At 44.1% G+C, this 17124-nt stretch overlaps 1 protein-coding gene across 2 annotated transcripts in view; it reads right to left on the minus strand.

Annotated features, from left to right (window-relative positions):
• LCLAT1 (lysocardiolipin acyltransferase 1) overlaps positions 1 to 17124 on the minus strand; it is a 157104-nt gene that overhangs the window by 86149 nt on the left and 53831 nt on the right. The window contains exon 1 of one of the 2 annotated variants that reach the window (XM_084900186.1): positions 7483 to 7656. The exons of the other annotated variant lie outside the window; for it this stretch is intronic. The gene's annotated coding sequence lies outside the window, so the exon portion shown is untranslated. Of the gene's footprint in view, positions 1 to 7482; positions 7657 to 17124 lie in introns of those variants that run through there. 2 annotated transcript variants of the gene reach the window in all.

The following is a 17124-nucleotide window of genomic DNA, read 5'->3' on the forward strand; positions in this document are numbered from 1 at the left end:
AATAATACACACCTTCAAGATCTTTACCAACCACTAGAAAAACTGAGCTAGTCCCCTCCGTAAAACCAATTTTTCATTAAGATAAACTTTTCTCTATCACAAACTAAGCCAGAAATTTAGGCTTACTATGAATTTATAAATAAATTAATTCATTAGATAGTCAAGCTTCCTAAGAGATCTAAAACTAGTAAGAGTTTGGTTTTACTGAACAGTGACCCTCAGAATTACTCTCTGGTAAAGACATATTGTAGTTAAATTGTCACTTCCAAGTAACTGACCCAAAAATTAACTTCATTAAGTGTCTTAATTTCCACTCTGTTTTCTTCCCTACACAAGCATAAAAAATTACTGAACAGAAAAGAAACCTCATTTAAAATGAAGTAAGGAGGCCATAAGTGGAAGCTCTCGCGTCCTACATCATGGTAAAGCACAATAAGAAGAACTCCTTGTAGCAAGCAGCCTTCCCAACATCCTCTTCCCCTCTATAGGAGTTTCCTCTACTTTATTTTAGCAGATTTGCACATGGCCCGCCATGGTTGCATGTTTTAGACTGCAATTCTTTGTTGTTCCTGAATAAATCAATTTTTCCGAAGAAATACCTGGTTGACTTTTTGTTTAAAGTCAACAAAAGTAATCCTAATCTAATTTGCACCTCCAGTAAAATCAAGTAAATGTACTTTTCCCTAAGAAGACTGTGAAGGTGGAGAGAAGGTGAACTAGCTAGGGACCTTGGGATTCATGGAACAACACAATGTTGAGTTCCCTAGATTTTCCTTTTGCATCATATATCACATGGACAGAGCTGAAGAAGCCAGTAATCCAGAAATGCTAAAGAGGGCCAATGCAAAAAAAAAGTACCTGTTTTTCCAAAGGACCAAGAAAAAAAACAGCTTAGCAAAACAGATAACTTTTATACAACAACCACTGCACTTCAGAAAAAATAAAATAATAAAAAAAAGCACAACACACACCCCTACAGAAAAAAACTGACCCATGACAGCAAATGCCAAAGAGGGAACCTAAACTTTCACTCTCACTAGGCTGTAATGTCCCCTGGCATGACCCACCCCAACCTCCAACCCCTGCAGGGGTAATATCAAAGGCCAGACTTCCTTCCCTGCCAGGTGGTAGGTAGTAAGACCCACTTTCCCTGCCACCGTGTCTATGGGGACCACCTAGAGAGCCTGAACTTCACTCCCACACAATCATGAAGCATCCCTTCTTATCCCCATGGAGATGGTATGAGACAAGGTCTAGTACCGTCAGGACTTTCACTCTTCCCAAGGGTGACAGTGGAGACCATGTGGGGAACAGTACGAAAGCAAGGTAGCATCAGAGGACGACTAGAAGAAAATGAATCTTCCACCCCTGCCTAGCAGCCAGGAGTCCTACTTTGTGTGTCAATGGACCAATTCCTTAAAAGCTCTCAACTTACTCAAAATGGAAACAGATCATCTGAATAGCCCTGTAACTATTAAGGAAACTGAATTTGTAATTAAAAATTTCCTAGAAAAGCCGGAACCAGTTTGGCTCAGTGGATAGAGCGTCGACCTGCGGACTGAAAGGTCCCAGGTTCGATTGCGGTCAAGGGCATGTACATTGATTGCGGGCACATCCCCAGTACGGGGTGTGCAGGAGGCAGCTGATCAATGTTTCTCTCTCATCAATGTTTCTAACTCTCTATCCCTCTCTCTTCCTCCTGTGAAAAATCAATAAAATATATTTTTTAAAAAATTTTCCTAGAAAAGAATTGCTTGGCCCACTTTGTTTCATTAGAGAATTCTACTAAATGTTTAAAGAATTAACACAATCTCTTCCAGAAAACACAAGAATAGAGTACTACTCAATTCACTTTATGAAGGCAGTATTATCCTGATGCAAATCCAAGAAAAGGGCAGTACAAAAAAAAAAACACAAAAATTATAGACCGATATATGAATATTTCTTAGCATATTAGCAAATAGAACTCAGCAATATATAAAAAGCTGAATTTAATCCAGGGATACAAGTTTAGTTCAATATTCAAGAATCAATTAATGTGATCCACAATATTAACAAAACTGAAAAAAAAAACCATTATATGATCATAAGAATCAATACAGAAAAACTATTTGATAAAATTCAATACCTGTTCTTGAGAAAAACTCCCAAGGAAAAAGGAAACAAAGGGGAACTTTTTCAATTAGCCAATGAGTATCTACAGAAAAAACCTAAAACTATTATTATTACACTTATGATATAAGACAAATGCATGATGCACTGCCCTTATTATTGGGAACAATATTTAAAAAAATAATAATTCTAAGGAAGTGCTTGTATTACAACAGGACAGCAGAAACAGTAAGCCACAGACAAAGCTACCTCCCCCAAGATACCTACACATTCCTGTGGGGGAGGTGTCACTGTGACAGGTTAAACACAATACTTTCACTCCAGCCACACAGAGCCCTAAGAATGGGGGCCCCACTTACTTCTCTTCCCTCATCATTCCCTTTTTCCTATCTTTTATCCATCATTTGCTTTGTGACATCACTGGATACCAGCTCACCAGCATGCTATCTCCCTGCTCCACAAGTTTTCCCAAGGGGATAAACTATCTACATCTGCATATATCTATACAGATATATACAGATAAATAAAAAGAGATAATATGCAAATTAGGCCAGGATGCTGTCATGACCAGACAGGAGGTTGTTGCCCGCACAGGTGAGGCCCAGAGTGGAGACAGAGACAGGAGGGCCTGCCTGAGCCAGCACAGCAGCTCAGTCGGCCCGGGAGCAGACACAGGCAGGGTGGCCGGGGGATGCAGAGTCAGGCACTGATCTAGCCTGATTCCCTTGGCAGCCAGCCTTGCATGAGTCAGGCAAGGTCCTGGCACCCCAGGGGTGCCTCCTTGAGCAATTTCAATTGCAAGCTGGGCCTCAAGTACACTTATAAAATGGAGGTGGTCTTCCATTTGATATGGAAAACTATGCATAGCCTAAGTCTTCCTTTATCATCCTTAGAACAGTAATTTACTTCCTCTGGGGAAGTGAACCATTTATCTTTTTAGAAACCTGAACTGTGAAAGATTGCTGGTTAATCATCTCCAGACAGCTTTCACTGACGGCTGCTCCTCAGAAGTCCTTCCATCTGCTGCCCAGTTAACACAGGAGTATCGCCATGGCCCTGCCAGAAGGAGAGGAGCAGGTACAGAGGCACAATGAACACTTTCTGCCAAATCAGACTGAGGCCACAAAGGCCTTTTTTGAGCTTTACCTCACTGCTACAGGCAGCTCACCAAAGACTTTTCTTAGCTCTACTATACCATTCAAAATCTTGCAGCCAAAGGAATTAATTAATTCTAGTCCTCATTATCCAAGAGCAATCAGCATAATAGGGGAAAAGTCCGCACAGTAATTTCTCCTAAACAGGGACACATTTCCTAATGATAAGAGATTTGATTTGTGTTTTCCCAAAAAGAGAAGCAAAATGTAAATTTATTTCCATAATGTATCTTATATTTACCAAAGTATAAGTTACACTTGCAACTATGCACTAATTCTTAAGACAAGAAACTAATCAAGTGGTAGAGTTTAGGAGTAATTTTGTGAAAAGTTGTAGAAATGGCACAACATGACAACCTTGACCTCACATTTGCCCTTTGCAAAACAAAAGGCAAAATGTCACTTTTACCCTCAACAATTTAGACTCTGCTTTTATAAACAAAAATTAAACTTTTAAAAATTAAAAAATAAGTCATTTAAAAAAAAAAACAACTGGATACATTTCATCATTTATTCTTCCAGAGCCTCTGATACAACTTCAAAAAAAAATTTATAAACACCTCTCTCATCATTACCCTGCTGGTTTTCTTCATCAAAAGTTAATTGGCCTAACACTGCCAATCCTCACTAGACTAATGCCTCTTTTTAAATTAAACTATAACAGTAAAGTGCACAGATCTTAGGTTTGCAACTAGAATTCTCACATGTACATGCACCCCTGTAATCTCCATTCATCTCAAGATATAAAACATTTCCCAACATCTCAGAAGGCTCCCTCAGAAGGCCACCACCACCACCACCACCCAAAGGAACCACTATTCTGACTACATCTATCACCAGGAAATAGCTGTATCTGTTTTTTGAACTTCAACTAAATGGAATCATTAGCACTTATGTTCTGAGCAGTTCTCGACCTCGCTCTGAATAAAATCCTGCATCTTTGCAAGATTTGCAATTTCACCTTGCAGTCGATTTAGAATGCATGTCTGTTGGGTGCTAGACAACTCTAGTGTTATGAATGTTACAGTGGAGATTAGCTTTAGAACTAGAGAATTCATTTGTGATTAGTTCCGTATTATAACTTCTGCATAAATGTAATAAAAACAATGTAAAAAAAAAAAAAAAAAAAAAAAAGGAAACCACTCAAATAACCATTATTCTTGCATTTACCCCAAACATGACTTACATAGTTCTTCCCACTCCTTTTGTGTGGCTTTTCTCCCATCTCCAATGGAGCCAACTTTATGCTAGACATTGCAGATTTTTTTACCATATACTTAATGTTTTCTATAATCTCAGAAATCAGAGACGTAGAGGAAAGTTATAAACCTGGATTTGTTACATATTTTTGACCCAACAACCTTAAAGGGTTTACAATACTCTCAAAACCCAGTACCAAAAAACTGCCTGCTCCATCCTTTTTCCTAGATCAGTTAACAATATCTCCCATCATTAACCATACAGTTAGAGAAAAAACAACTCACTTTTCTCTTTTCTATCAGCAGGTGTTCCCCTCCCCCCACCTCATTATTCTTTCCACACAATCTTCCATTCAAAGTGTGTGTGGTGGACTCTGAACACAGCCAGTGCCCTGGTTCACTCCCTCACTGTCTCTTATCTGGAGTGTGGAAACTGTCCTTCACTCACTGGCCTCCTCCTTACATTGTCTTTCACCCTGTCATCCATCCGATTAAGATCTTTCCACTGCCCATAGGATTAAGTCATTCTCTTAGCTGAGAATTCACAACTTGGCCCTTCCTTTCCTGGCTTCTCTCTCAGCAACTCCTGCAAAACTTTGGTCTGACCCCTAGACATTCAAGCACTCTTATTCCCCTTGGACTGCATTGCTTCCTCCTAGAAGCCCTTTCTCCCTTTCTCCTGCAGTCAGTCTCTTCCTTTCTTGGTCAGCACCACTCCAGCAAAAGCAACTATTCCCTGAATGTGTTCCCACAGCCCTCTGTACCCACTACAACTATATCATACTGCATTAGCTAATCATTTATTTGTTAATCTCATTCACTGGCCTACAAACTTCTAGACCCGAGGGTTCTCCCTGGCCTCCTGAAGCATAAGGTCAGGCTTTAATCTTTACATCCCAGGGACTTGGCAGGGCAATTCCATAAAGACTCAATGGGGGGGGATGTCTCTGCCTCTTTTATTCATAGAATTTTTTTCTTTAAATATAAACTTAAGGAGTTAACTTTTCCTTTAAAAGCCACCAGCAAATTATTTTAAAGAGTTTAATAAAAACTAAAACATCCCTTATTGATTTGTGCTTCCTGTTAGAAATCAGTCACAGCTCTTTGTTTCAAAATACCTTTTAAAATAATGGATATCAAAGGTAGAATGAATATGGCACTTAACTAAAGTAACTTAGTAATCACCATATAAATCACTATTAGATGCCAATGGAGTGAGTCACAGTTATTATTTATACAACTAAAAGATCACAAACAAAATTACCTCAATGAAAAATGTGTTCATATATATCCTCTTAACATGTAACATATCTGCATGGTAGAAAAGAACATAGGCTGGAATCACAATGCTAGTTGTGTGACTTGCGGCAAACAACCTAAATTTCAATGCGCCTCCGTTTTCTCCTCTGCAAAACAAAGATGACACAACCAGCCACTGGACAATGTAACTGAGTTAGCACATATAAAGCCCTTGGGTTAGTGCCTGGCAGGGTAAAAGTGTACTGATAAATATCAACTGTTAACATATAGTTGTTTTTTTACTCACAACAGTACAATGAGATCATTTGGACAAAAATGCTATCCCCATTTCAGAGGTAAGTTACTAACAGAGAGGTTAGGACGTCCCTAAGCTATTTTAAATGGCACAGTAGGAACTGGAAACCATACCTAACCCCAAGTCAAACTGAGCAAACCTCCAAGAATCGAGTCAGGAAGATTCTTCTTGGGCTTTTGGCATGGTTTATTCTTGTCAGCAACAGCCAGCCCAAAAACCTGGTGGGAACAGATGACCTACCCCATTTGCTCAAGTGAAAAGGTAGGCGACGCCTCGCTGTCCCAGTGTCTGGCCCACAGCAGACACTCTAAGCAGGCACACACAGCAGTCACCAAAGAGCGACTGATGGCTGAAACACACGGTGCCTCTGTGCTTTCTCCATAACAGAGGAAGGCACTCCACGAAATCAAGCCTGCTACCAAAAAGAACAGTCCCTTCAGATTATGCTAATCTGTCACATCAGAGTACAATGAGGCCGCAGAAACTTTACAAAGAGGGGAAACTTCAAAACGAGTCATTTTCTTCTACTCTAAAAAATACGTTTTGCAAAAAGAACTTCCATCGGGACAAGTTTTAGACTTTTGAAAGCTCACCCGCCTCTTGATATTTCCTGACAATGACTGGACAATATTTCACCTCCCTCTGACCTTTACCAATACTTTAGTTTCAATACTTTCCTGGCCTCAACCTAAATCCCAATCCTCAGCGTTAATTACAGTCACGTGCACATGGAATACCGTTCATGAGCTTGGAAGGCAGATGCCATGAACCCACCTGAACCAGGGGCAGGGTTGCCAAACATCACGAAAGCCACACCGAAGTGCCCTCCCTTGCCTTTATCTGTCTTCTCTTCCAATGGGCAAGCGTAAGTTAGAATATACCTTCATGATCACAGACTTGACCTGAGTAAGGCCTACCTCTCCTTTCCTGTCCCTGCCACTCTGAACCCACAGGTAGGTGTCTGGTACCTGGCATCTCCAGGCCCTACTTCGACGGCTCACACCCAAGACTCGCGCAGGGCGGCTTCTTGGACGTTTTGCACGGGGATGAAAAGCGGTGGAGCTCCTACAATGTGTTTGGGGCCGGGCAGCTGCCAGGCCCGCCCCGGTGTGGCGCAGGAAGGTGCTGATGCTCACTTGTAAACAAGGACCAGTCGCCAGGCCCTCCATCCACATCCCGGCGGCCCCCGCGCCCCCGACTCTCGCGCGACCCCAGCCCCCCATGCCTTCTCCAGCCTCCGGGAGTCGCTTCTCCGCGCTCCCTCATACCTGCTACGTCAGGGCCCCAATTCCCGGCCAGGTGCCCGTTACCCCGGGCCGTCGCCCGAGAGGCCCGCGCCCCAGAGGAAAGAGCCCGCCGCACGGCCGTTCCCCCTCATCACCTCAGGGATTCCCACCAGCGGCCGCCGCCATCTTCCCCCGCGCGCGCCGTAACCCACCACCTGACAGTTCCCGTCTCGCACCTGTGACCACAGCCGGGGAGGACGCGCCACACCGCAGGCGGCGCGTGCGCGAGCTGGGGGATCCGCGAGGGTCACAACCTCCGGGCGAACCCGCCGCTAATTCATCCCGGAGCGGGAGGCGTCCCGACCGTCGCCCTAGTAAGGCGTCCCAACAGACTTCACTCTGATTGGCTGCGAGCGCCGTGACGCGACGGCGTCCCCGGCTGCGTGGGAAGCCGGGTCCCCGGCGCCCCGCCCCCCGCTCCGCGGCGGGCCTGGGGCACCCTGGGCTCCGGTCCAGCCGAGCTCCTTTAAAGGGCCCGCGCTCTTTTCCTCGCCCGGCCTCGGGGCGGGGCGGGACCTAGGGAGGCTGGGATGTAGGGAGGAGAAACCATTGAAATGAGACAACTCACAGGGGGCCCGGTCCCAACTGGACAGAAGGCCCGTCAGCTTGTAGAGTTTCAGATGGAAAACAAATCTGAGGAATTTAATTTACAAGCCAGCCGAAACCGGTTTGGCTCAGTGGATAGAGCGTCGTTCTGCGGACTGAAAGGTCCCAGGTTTGATTCCAGTCAAGGGCATGGACATTGGTTGCGGGCACATCCCGGTCAGGGGGTGTGCAGGAGGCAGCTGGTTGATGTTTCTCTCTCACTGATGTCTCTAGCTCTCTATCCCCCTTCCTTCCTCTCTGTGGAAAATCAATAAAATATATTTTTTAAAAATATTTTTTTAAAAATAACAATTTACAAGCCAACTCACTAAGGCGGATTTGGGGGGCCAACCAGAGGGAGCAGCGTTCCTGGGACGCAAACCCCAGCGGGTGCAGTGCTTCCCCGGAGCAGGGAGGTCTCTGCGCAGCAGCCTTTCACCTACCCTGGTGAGATGTACTCATCACTTTCTATGGGGCAGGGCTGTCCCTAACCTGCTAGACAGAAAGCTCGGTGGGGACCGATGAAACCTTTTGTTGTTAATCCTCCCTCAAAAGTATTTTTCCAATATTTTTTAAAAATATTTTTAATATATTTTATTAATTTTTTTTTTTTTTACAGAGAGGAAGGGAGAGGGATAGGGAGCCAGAAACATCGATGAGAGAGAAACATTGACCAGCTGCCTCCTGCACATATGGATGTGCCAGCAACCAAGGTACATGCCCTTGACTGGAATCGAACCTGGAACCTTTCAGTCCAAAGGCCGATGCTCTATCCACTGAGCCAAACCAGTTTCAGCTCCAATATTTTTTTAAAAAAAATGGAAGAGGAGAGACAGAAACATCGATGTGAGAAAGACATTGATTGGTTGTCCTCCCTCCCGCCCACCCCATTGATCAGGGTTTGGGATCAGCCTACAACCAGGTATGAGCCCTTGACTGGAATGGACCAGTTGGTAGCCCATGCTCTATCCATTGAGCCAAACCAGCTAGGGCTAAACCTTTTTTTTTTTTTTTTCTTTTCCCCAAAACAATTCCTTCCTCCTGCTGACCTTCAACAAGTATTCACTGATTAAAACCTTTAAAAGAATGTAATATAGCCACACATCACACATATAGCCTCTCAGTCATTTGTGTGTGTTTGGGAATTTTATTTGTTCATTCAACAAGGGGAAGAGGGTGGAAGTACAAGGTTCCTGTCCTCACAATATTTATGGTGTGACAATAATGAATACCTAGGTTAGGGATGCATAGCTTCAACATAACTAAATTATATCCCCAAGTTCCTGGGAGCCAACTTGCTGTGCCCCTTTCCTAAGTCAGCTTCATAACCTCTCCAACTGTGTTCAGAAATACTGAAATATTTAAGACTAGAGGCCAGTGTATGAAAATTCATGCACTGGAGTGGGGGGTCTCTCAGCCTAGCCTGCCCTTTCTCACAATCCGGGAGCCCTCAGGGGCAGGAGGCGACCCAATGATCAGGGGAAGGTGATGCCCCATCACACCTCTGCTGCTGCCACTGCCAGCAGCACAAGCCTCGGCAGCCCTAGTTACCTGAGCCTCAGGCAGCCCTAGGTGGCTGGGCAACTGCCATTCAAGGCTTGCCTGTGCCATGGGTCAGTCCTGGGTGGCAGGGGACTGGGGACTCTGGAGGCAGGCATGGAGCACCTGGGCCCACCTGCATGGCAGTCAGTCAGCATATTCCCTCTTTATTGGCCTCTTTATTGGCTGTGGGTGCTGCCATCTTTGCAACCACGTGGGGGTCAATTAGCAGATTCCCTTTTTATTTGGATAAGATTGCGTTAGAAAAGGAATATAAACTCTAATAGGGAAACACCAGTTAGTTACCTCTGTGAACTTGAGCCACATTTTAAAATATTGTTTCCTTTGTTGTTTTCATTTTTTGTGTTTTGTTCTTTTTGTTGTTGTTATTTTTTAAGCCAGATTTGTATCTTTCAAATGAGATTGCTAGAATAAAAGATCTCTAACTTTTCTTTCCCCCACTCCTACACATTTTTTAAATTTCTTGATGTGGGAGATGGGGAAACCCCTGAAGGCACTGGAGATGGGTTTTGAAATCAGGAATTATGTAATACTTTATCTCTGCATCTCTGTAATGGAGCAGACCTGCCAACTGAGAAAAAGAACTCCACACATTTGAATACAATGGATGTTGAGTAAAGGTTAACTGACTGGAATGAATTATCAGGGTTCTTTATTTCTCCGTTTAGCCTGTACCAGGGGTCTTCAAACTACGGCATGCGGGCCACATGCAGCCCCCAGGGGAGTCTGATCCTGCCCGCCAGGTTTTTTGGGCAGTGAGCGCAGCCAAGGTGTTACAGTAGGGATTAGTAGTTCATATAGTCCGGCCCTCCAGCTCTCTGAGGGACCGTGATCTGGCCCCCACTTTAAAAAGTTTGAGGACCCCTGCGTAGCCTTTCTTGGGGTGAAGTGGTGGAACCTAAAGAAAAGGTATTCCTGTCTTTGATATGATTGTGAAAACCATGTTGTGGCCATGGAGCAATGAATGTGAACTTTTTGTTGTAATCCTCACTCAAGAATGTTTTTCCCATTGATTTTTTTTTTTTCCCATTGATTTTTTAAAACATACTTTTATTGACGTCAGAGATGAAGGGAGAGAATAAACAGAGGAAAAGATATTCTCTTGTGAGGCATTGTTGCTTTACCCTCCTGACTGAGCCTGGGGCTTCCCTGTGGGACTCCCCAGTGGTATAGTATGCCCCCTCCTCGAACTGTAAAGAGCTATCTTTTCTTTTTAAATTTATCTTTATTGTTGAAAGTATTACAAATATCCCCTTTTCTTTTTTATTTTCCCAATGGCCCCCTCTACCTCGCACCTGCCCATCCCAGGCCTTCACCACACTTGTCTGTGTCCATAGGCTGTGTATATGTGCATATAAATTACTAGTTAAGCTCTTTCCATCCACCTCCACCACCACCTTCCCTCCAAGTAAAGAGCTATCTTTTCAATGGCAATCTTCTAATCTGTTGGCCTCACCTTATCTGAATGATGATAAGACCTGCAGTGTAAAACAAAACCCTTCTCCGTATCCTACTTCCCTTGGTGGTTTTCTATCTATTTGCCCTCTCTACCCAGGGACCTGCTCTGTAGAGTTATGGGTCCTGAACTACAATTGGTTAGGTCAGTGATCAGCAAACTCATTGGTCATCAGAGCCAAATATCAACAGGACAACGATTGGAATTTCTTTGGAGAGCCAAATTTTTTAAACTTAAACTTCTTCTAATGCCACTTCTTCAAAATAGACTCTCCCAGGCCGTGGTATTTTGTGGAAGAGCCACACTCAAGGGGCTAAAGAGCCGTTTGTGGCTCACGAGGCACAGTTTGCCGACCGCAGGGTTAGGTCTTACTGTCCCTCCCCAGAACGAGCTCACAGGTCCGCAGAGCTCCTACAAACAAATACATCTCCCTGCTAACACTGCCCTCCTCTGCTACAGTGACTTACGTCAAAGACCTCGCGCTTCAGGGCTGCAGAGAAAGGAACAGGGGACATTATGGGAAAGGAACTCCATCTGCCACAAACTCAATTATTTAATTTTACTATAACTGCCGAAATGATATACTGTTCTAATTTTACAGATGTAAAACTGAGGCTCAATGTATTAGTTTCCTACTGCTACTGTCACAAATTACCACAAACTTAGTAGCTTAAATTTATTTTCTTACAGGTCTAGAGGTCAGAAATACAGAGTCAGGAGGCTATGAGGGGAGAATCCATTTCCTTGTGTGTGTGTGCTTTGGCCACGCACTTGGTTGTTTTTTGTGTTTTTTTTGTTTTGTTTTTTCTGTGTGTGTGTTTTTGTTTTGGTTTTGGTGTATTTTTTCCCCTGTTTGTTTTTTGCTTCTAATGGCCGTTGGTATTCCGTGGTGTGTAGCCCCTTTCTGTCTTTTAATACACCACTCCAATCTCTGTTTCCATCTCATCACCTCCTTTACCACAGTAAAATCTCCCTCTGCCTCTCTCTTAAAAGAATACTTGTGATTACATTTAAGGCCCACGCAAATGATCCAGAATAATCTCCCACCTCAAAATCAAATTTTTTCATTTAATATCACTGGAAAGTCCCTTTCGCCTATAAGGGAACATTCATAGGCTGCAGGAATGAGGACCTAGGTATTTTTGAGGACCATTATACAGCCTATCACGCTGGGTTTCGCTGAGCTAAAACATGGTGTCAGCACTCCTGTATGCTGCCAGGGCTGCATTCTTCTGGAACTTCTAGGGGAGGATCCATTCCCTTGCCTCTTCCAGTTTCTTCCTTCTTTCCTTCCTTCCTTCCTTCCTTCCTTCCTTCCTTTCTTCCTTCCTTCCTTCCTTCCTTCCTTTCTTTCCTTCTTTCTTTTTTTCTTGTGTGTGTGTGTGTGTGTGTGTGTTTTTTAATTTCAAATTATCAGAGAAATGTTAGAAAGTTACAGAAGTAGTAGAAGTGACCCAGCTGGGCTGTGTAGGCTCAGGAAACAAGTAGCCGAGGCAGAAGGGCCCTTGGAGCTTAGGAGAGAGAAAGGCAAAGGTAGCTCCCCTGGAGGGGGAAGATGTGGGGGAAGAAAAGGCATGGCCAAAGTGTGCCTCCCTGGCCCCTTCCAGGTACTAAAGACCATCTGAATGCCTGGCTGATGGCTTCTTCCTCCTTCCTCAAACCTCTCTCTGACTCCAACCCTTGCTTCCATCATCCCATCTCCTTTGTCCCTGACCCTCCTGCCTCCCCTTACAAGCATCTTTGTCATGACATGAGCCCATATTTTCATGGAAGGCACATATTCACAGGTTTAGAGAATTAGGACAAGGACCTCTTGGGGCCCATTATTTCTGTCTACTGCACTCAGGAAGGAAGTGGCCCAGTGGATGCTGGGGAAAACAGTGAAGAGGAGTAGAAAGGAGGGCCTGCAAAGGAAAAAACGTTGTGTGGGGTGAGGGGGTCGTGGTTGTGATTATCTTGACTGGGTGATGGTTTCTTGGGTACACACATATATCAAAACTTATCAAAGTGCATACTTTACACAAATATGTGAAGTATGCTATGCTATGTGTCTATCCCTCAATAAAACTGTTAAGTGCAGAGGCTCTGGCCAAGTTTAAAGAACTTGGCCGTGGGGAAGCCAAGATGCACACCCAAGTCAGTTCATCTGATGCTGAACCAGTGCCTTCGATAGAGTGTTCCTTCCTTTATCTTCTCTTCTCTATAGTTGGGTTGATAATATCTAAGCCTCATCATCAAGGATTAACAGCCATAAATGTCCCAGACTCTATAATGCAAACCAACACACAGACATAAGAGTGTGATTCAAATTTCTCAGAAATCTAGGTTAGTTTACTTTGTTGACTGGTGTCGAGAGAAAGTGCCCTTGAACAGATAAGAAGAGGCAAGCATGGGGAAGCTGCCCTATTGTTATAAATAAGGCCATGAACAATGATGGTTGCACTCAAGGTCACAGAGCCCTTTTGACGGATGTAGCATGCTTGGTTCATACTGGTGAAATAAAACAGACTGTACTCCTGATGGTCAGGAAGCCCAAGCCTCTTTCCAGGAGTTTCCTCAAAAGAAAAAACGTACCCCCATTGCCATCATTTATGTGTCTGTGTGTTTAGAAGATAGTATCTTCGATTCCTAGATAAAGTGAAACTGTCTTGAAAAAAGTCCACATTCCCATTTTCCCTGCATTTTTTTGTGGGAAATTGTCTACTGTGGCTGCTCCGTTCTTAATGGCCTTAGGCTTCTGATTCAGGTTGCAGAGTTCACCTCGGATTAACTTCCTACTTCTTGATTTCTCTCTCTACCTCTTCCACCCCAGGCCATGCATGTTAGATGATCATATTCAGCTTATGTTGGTCACAGCAATCAAATTAGGGAAATAGAAATAAATAGATCAAAAGTGTGGATGGAAAGAATAGCAGATGCCACAATCCTCAGTTTGTCACCATAAAATGCAATCCAGTTCACAGACCTACAGGCACGTTACCAATATAAGTGAATTTAAGAATTATTGCCGTGGTTTCCTAAATGGTAAATATGGTAGAGAGAGATAGGCTCAGTCGAGTTCCACTGCTACTCATCAACTCTGTGATCTGAAGCAAATTAGTTTAAGTTCTCTGGGCCTCAGTTTTCTCATCTGTAAAATGAGAATAATAAATAGTTTGTGCCTGCGGAGCTGTTTGTTGTAAGGCAGTAAATGCTTAGCAGATGGAAATGGCTTTCGCTTCCCTGTTTCCTCTCCTGCCTACCTTTATCTAATTTGGCTTATGAATTTGTTCCAGCTAAGTGCCCTGGGGAAATGAAAATGTGAATGTCAATCAACCTAGAAAGAAAGTGCTAGTACACTATGACCCATGGTGAACCATTAGTCCTCAAAAGCACTGAGAGTAAGCAGTTTGGCCCGCAGCCACATTCTGGCACTGAATCATGTCCTGTTTTGCACTGTTCTCTAATTGTTTCATGTCATTTCCTCTCTCTGGGATTCAATTTCCTAGTAAAAGCAGGAGCTTGGATAAGATCCTCTTTAAGCCTTCTCTAGTTCTTCTCGGTTTCTTCTTCTACCCATATATTCCCTACTTGCATAATAAAAACTCAGAAAACGGTAATGGTGATGGGGAGCCAGGCAAATCCCTTATCCTTAAAGCAAGCTCTCCCCAGCCTGAAGTGGAGGCACAGATCAGGCCTCTGGATGCTGTCCGGAAAACTGGCTTTTCTGGGCCATCCTGTTTCAAAGTCATCCCCTACCACAGTCAACTTAATTCCCACCTGACAAGGAGTACCTGATGGCAAAAGAGGAACCCCTGATCTCAGGCAGTTCAAAAGCAGCGTCCAGAACCATCCTGTTAAAATTAGGTGGTTCACAAATATTTGCAGCTTCTGCTGCTTCCCGGAAGGTAGCTCAAATGGTCACACTTTGTGCTTACTCTCAAGAACCGGTTCTGAACATTGACTACACGTGAGAATCACCTAGGGAGCTTTTAAAACAGCAGAGACCATAATTGGATTGGTTTGGGATGGGGCCTGGGCGCTGATATTTTTGAAAGCTCCCCAGGCAACCTAAGTGCATTGAAGATTGAGAATCATCGATCTGGGTCAGAGACTGGAGTGTAATTATTGGGACTCATACTTGATTATCGGAACACAGGAAAGTTGAACGTGTAAATGACTTTGTATTTGAATCCCCAGTACTTAGCCTGGTGCCTCCCATGTAATAGATACTAATCAATGTTTGTTGGGGAAATAAGTGGATAAATGAAAAAAACAAGTATGAGAGAGGACAGTGGGAAGAGTATTGAACTAAAGGCCAGAAAACCATGTGCCCGCCTGTGCTACTGTGATTTATAATAAGAATATATGTGTTTTTTTTTCTTCTTCCCTGGGCCTGGTTCAGAGCTCCTAAAACCCTTGGGGTCTCTTTATATTAATGATGTGGTTTCTTGGAAAGACCCAAGGTAACCTGAGGATGGCGGCCAGTGGCCAGGGGAACCACTCTGTGATTAGAGGATTGGAATCTTCAGTCCCACCTCTCTGGGGAAGGAAGAAAAACTAGAAGTGAACTCAGTTACTAATGGCCAATGATTGAGACAAGTTTGCTTACGTAATGCAGCCTCCACAAGACCCAAAAGGGCAGGGTCCAGAGAGCTTTCTGTTGAAGGACACGTGGAGATGTGGGGAGAACGGCACACCCGAGGTCATGGACGCTTCAAGCCCCTTCCCACATACCTTGCCCTTTGTTTCTGTTCCATCTGGCAATTCCAGAGTCATACCCTTTTATAATAATCTAGTAAGTGAACCGCTGCAGTAAATTAATCGAATTCAAGGAAGGGGTCGTGGGAACCTGACAGAAGTACAGCTAATGACCTGGACTTGCTATCGAAGATTGACATCTGAAATGAGGGGCACTTAATCTTGTGAGACTGAGACTGTGGGAACCCTTAACACGACCAGCATGATTAGGGTCCACTCAGGGTCCAGTTTCTGGAGGAGGCCACACACTAAAATGAAGAGACTAGAAAAGAGTTAATTTGGGACAAATGAGGGGCCAGGCAGGAGTCAACCTCTAGTGGGAAGACTCTCTAGGCTCTGGCCTTACTATCCCTTTTATTGAGGCTGCTATGGGATACACCCATTACCCTTAAGCAGCTTTGGGAAACACCCATAGCCTTTAGGCAGGTAATAAGCGGATTATCATATCAGTAAGGATTTACATAATTACAAGATGGGGAAGTTGCCTCAGTTACTATTGTCTCAATTAGATGGGGTGTGGTTGGCTCTGACCTTTCAGAGCTTCAAGGTTGACCAGCCTCTTTCTATAATATTAGTGAGACAATGATTGGTTTCCGGCATGAGACCTTAACCTGTGGGATCTGGTGATCTTCAGGTGTATAGCATCAGAGTTGAGGCATTGAGAACAACACAACAGACCAGCCGTGACCCAACCACTATCGAAGAATGGGTGATTATTTTCTCTGAGCCTCAATTTACTCTCTTGTGGTGACAGTACCTACTTTATCCTACTCACATTATTGTGAAGATAATGTATATACAAGTGGTTTGTATATGTGTACATTATAGTTTTTTAAGACATTTTTAGAAATGAAACGTAACAGTCACCCTAGAGCCGAGGGGTTTTTCTAACAAACCTGGAAACGTGGATTAATGCAGAAAGTGCAGTATGGAGGCTGGATCGAGGGTCCGAGTGGGGCAGACCCTCACTGCTGCAGCATTGTCCCCCTTCCCTCCAGGTAGAGCCTAGCACGTGGCTCCTCTTCTTGGGGGACCTTAAGCCAGGCAGGCTAACCTACATCCTAGCTCTGCCAGCAGCACGTGAACAGTAACCTGGCCAGGGGCCACCCTGGTGGCCCTTGCTCCTAACGCCCTGGTTCTCAGCACAGCGCTGGCCCAGAGCGGGTGCTCCATGGATGAGCTTATGAATGTGTCTGGATGTTTCTGGCTCTGAGTGCAACTTTTATACATGCCTCTGTCTCTTTTGTTTTGTCAGATTTTTGGCCACGCATCTGATGGTTGTGGGCCTGACTTCTTGAAAGGGATGTGAAACTGCTGGCTGCTCAGTTTGGTATCCTTTGCTGCCACCTGGGAAAAGTTCTCTCCCTCCCACCCACAGTTCTGAGGACCCCCCACCAGCCAGGCCAGTCATTGGCCCTTCATGTTGGGGTATTTGGAATTCAGTAACATATGGTGTTTGCCTAGGATCTTGCTGTTT

The sequence above is a fragment of the Pipistrellus hanaki genome (genome assembly GCF_964339955.1).
Source record: "Pipistrellus hanaki genome assembly, chromosome: 12".
Lineage (NCBI taxonomy): Eukaryota > Metazoa > Chordata > Mammalia > Chiroptera > Vespertilionidae > Pipistrellus > Pipistrellus hanaki.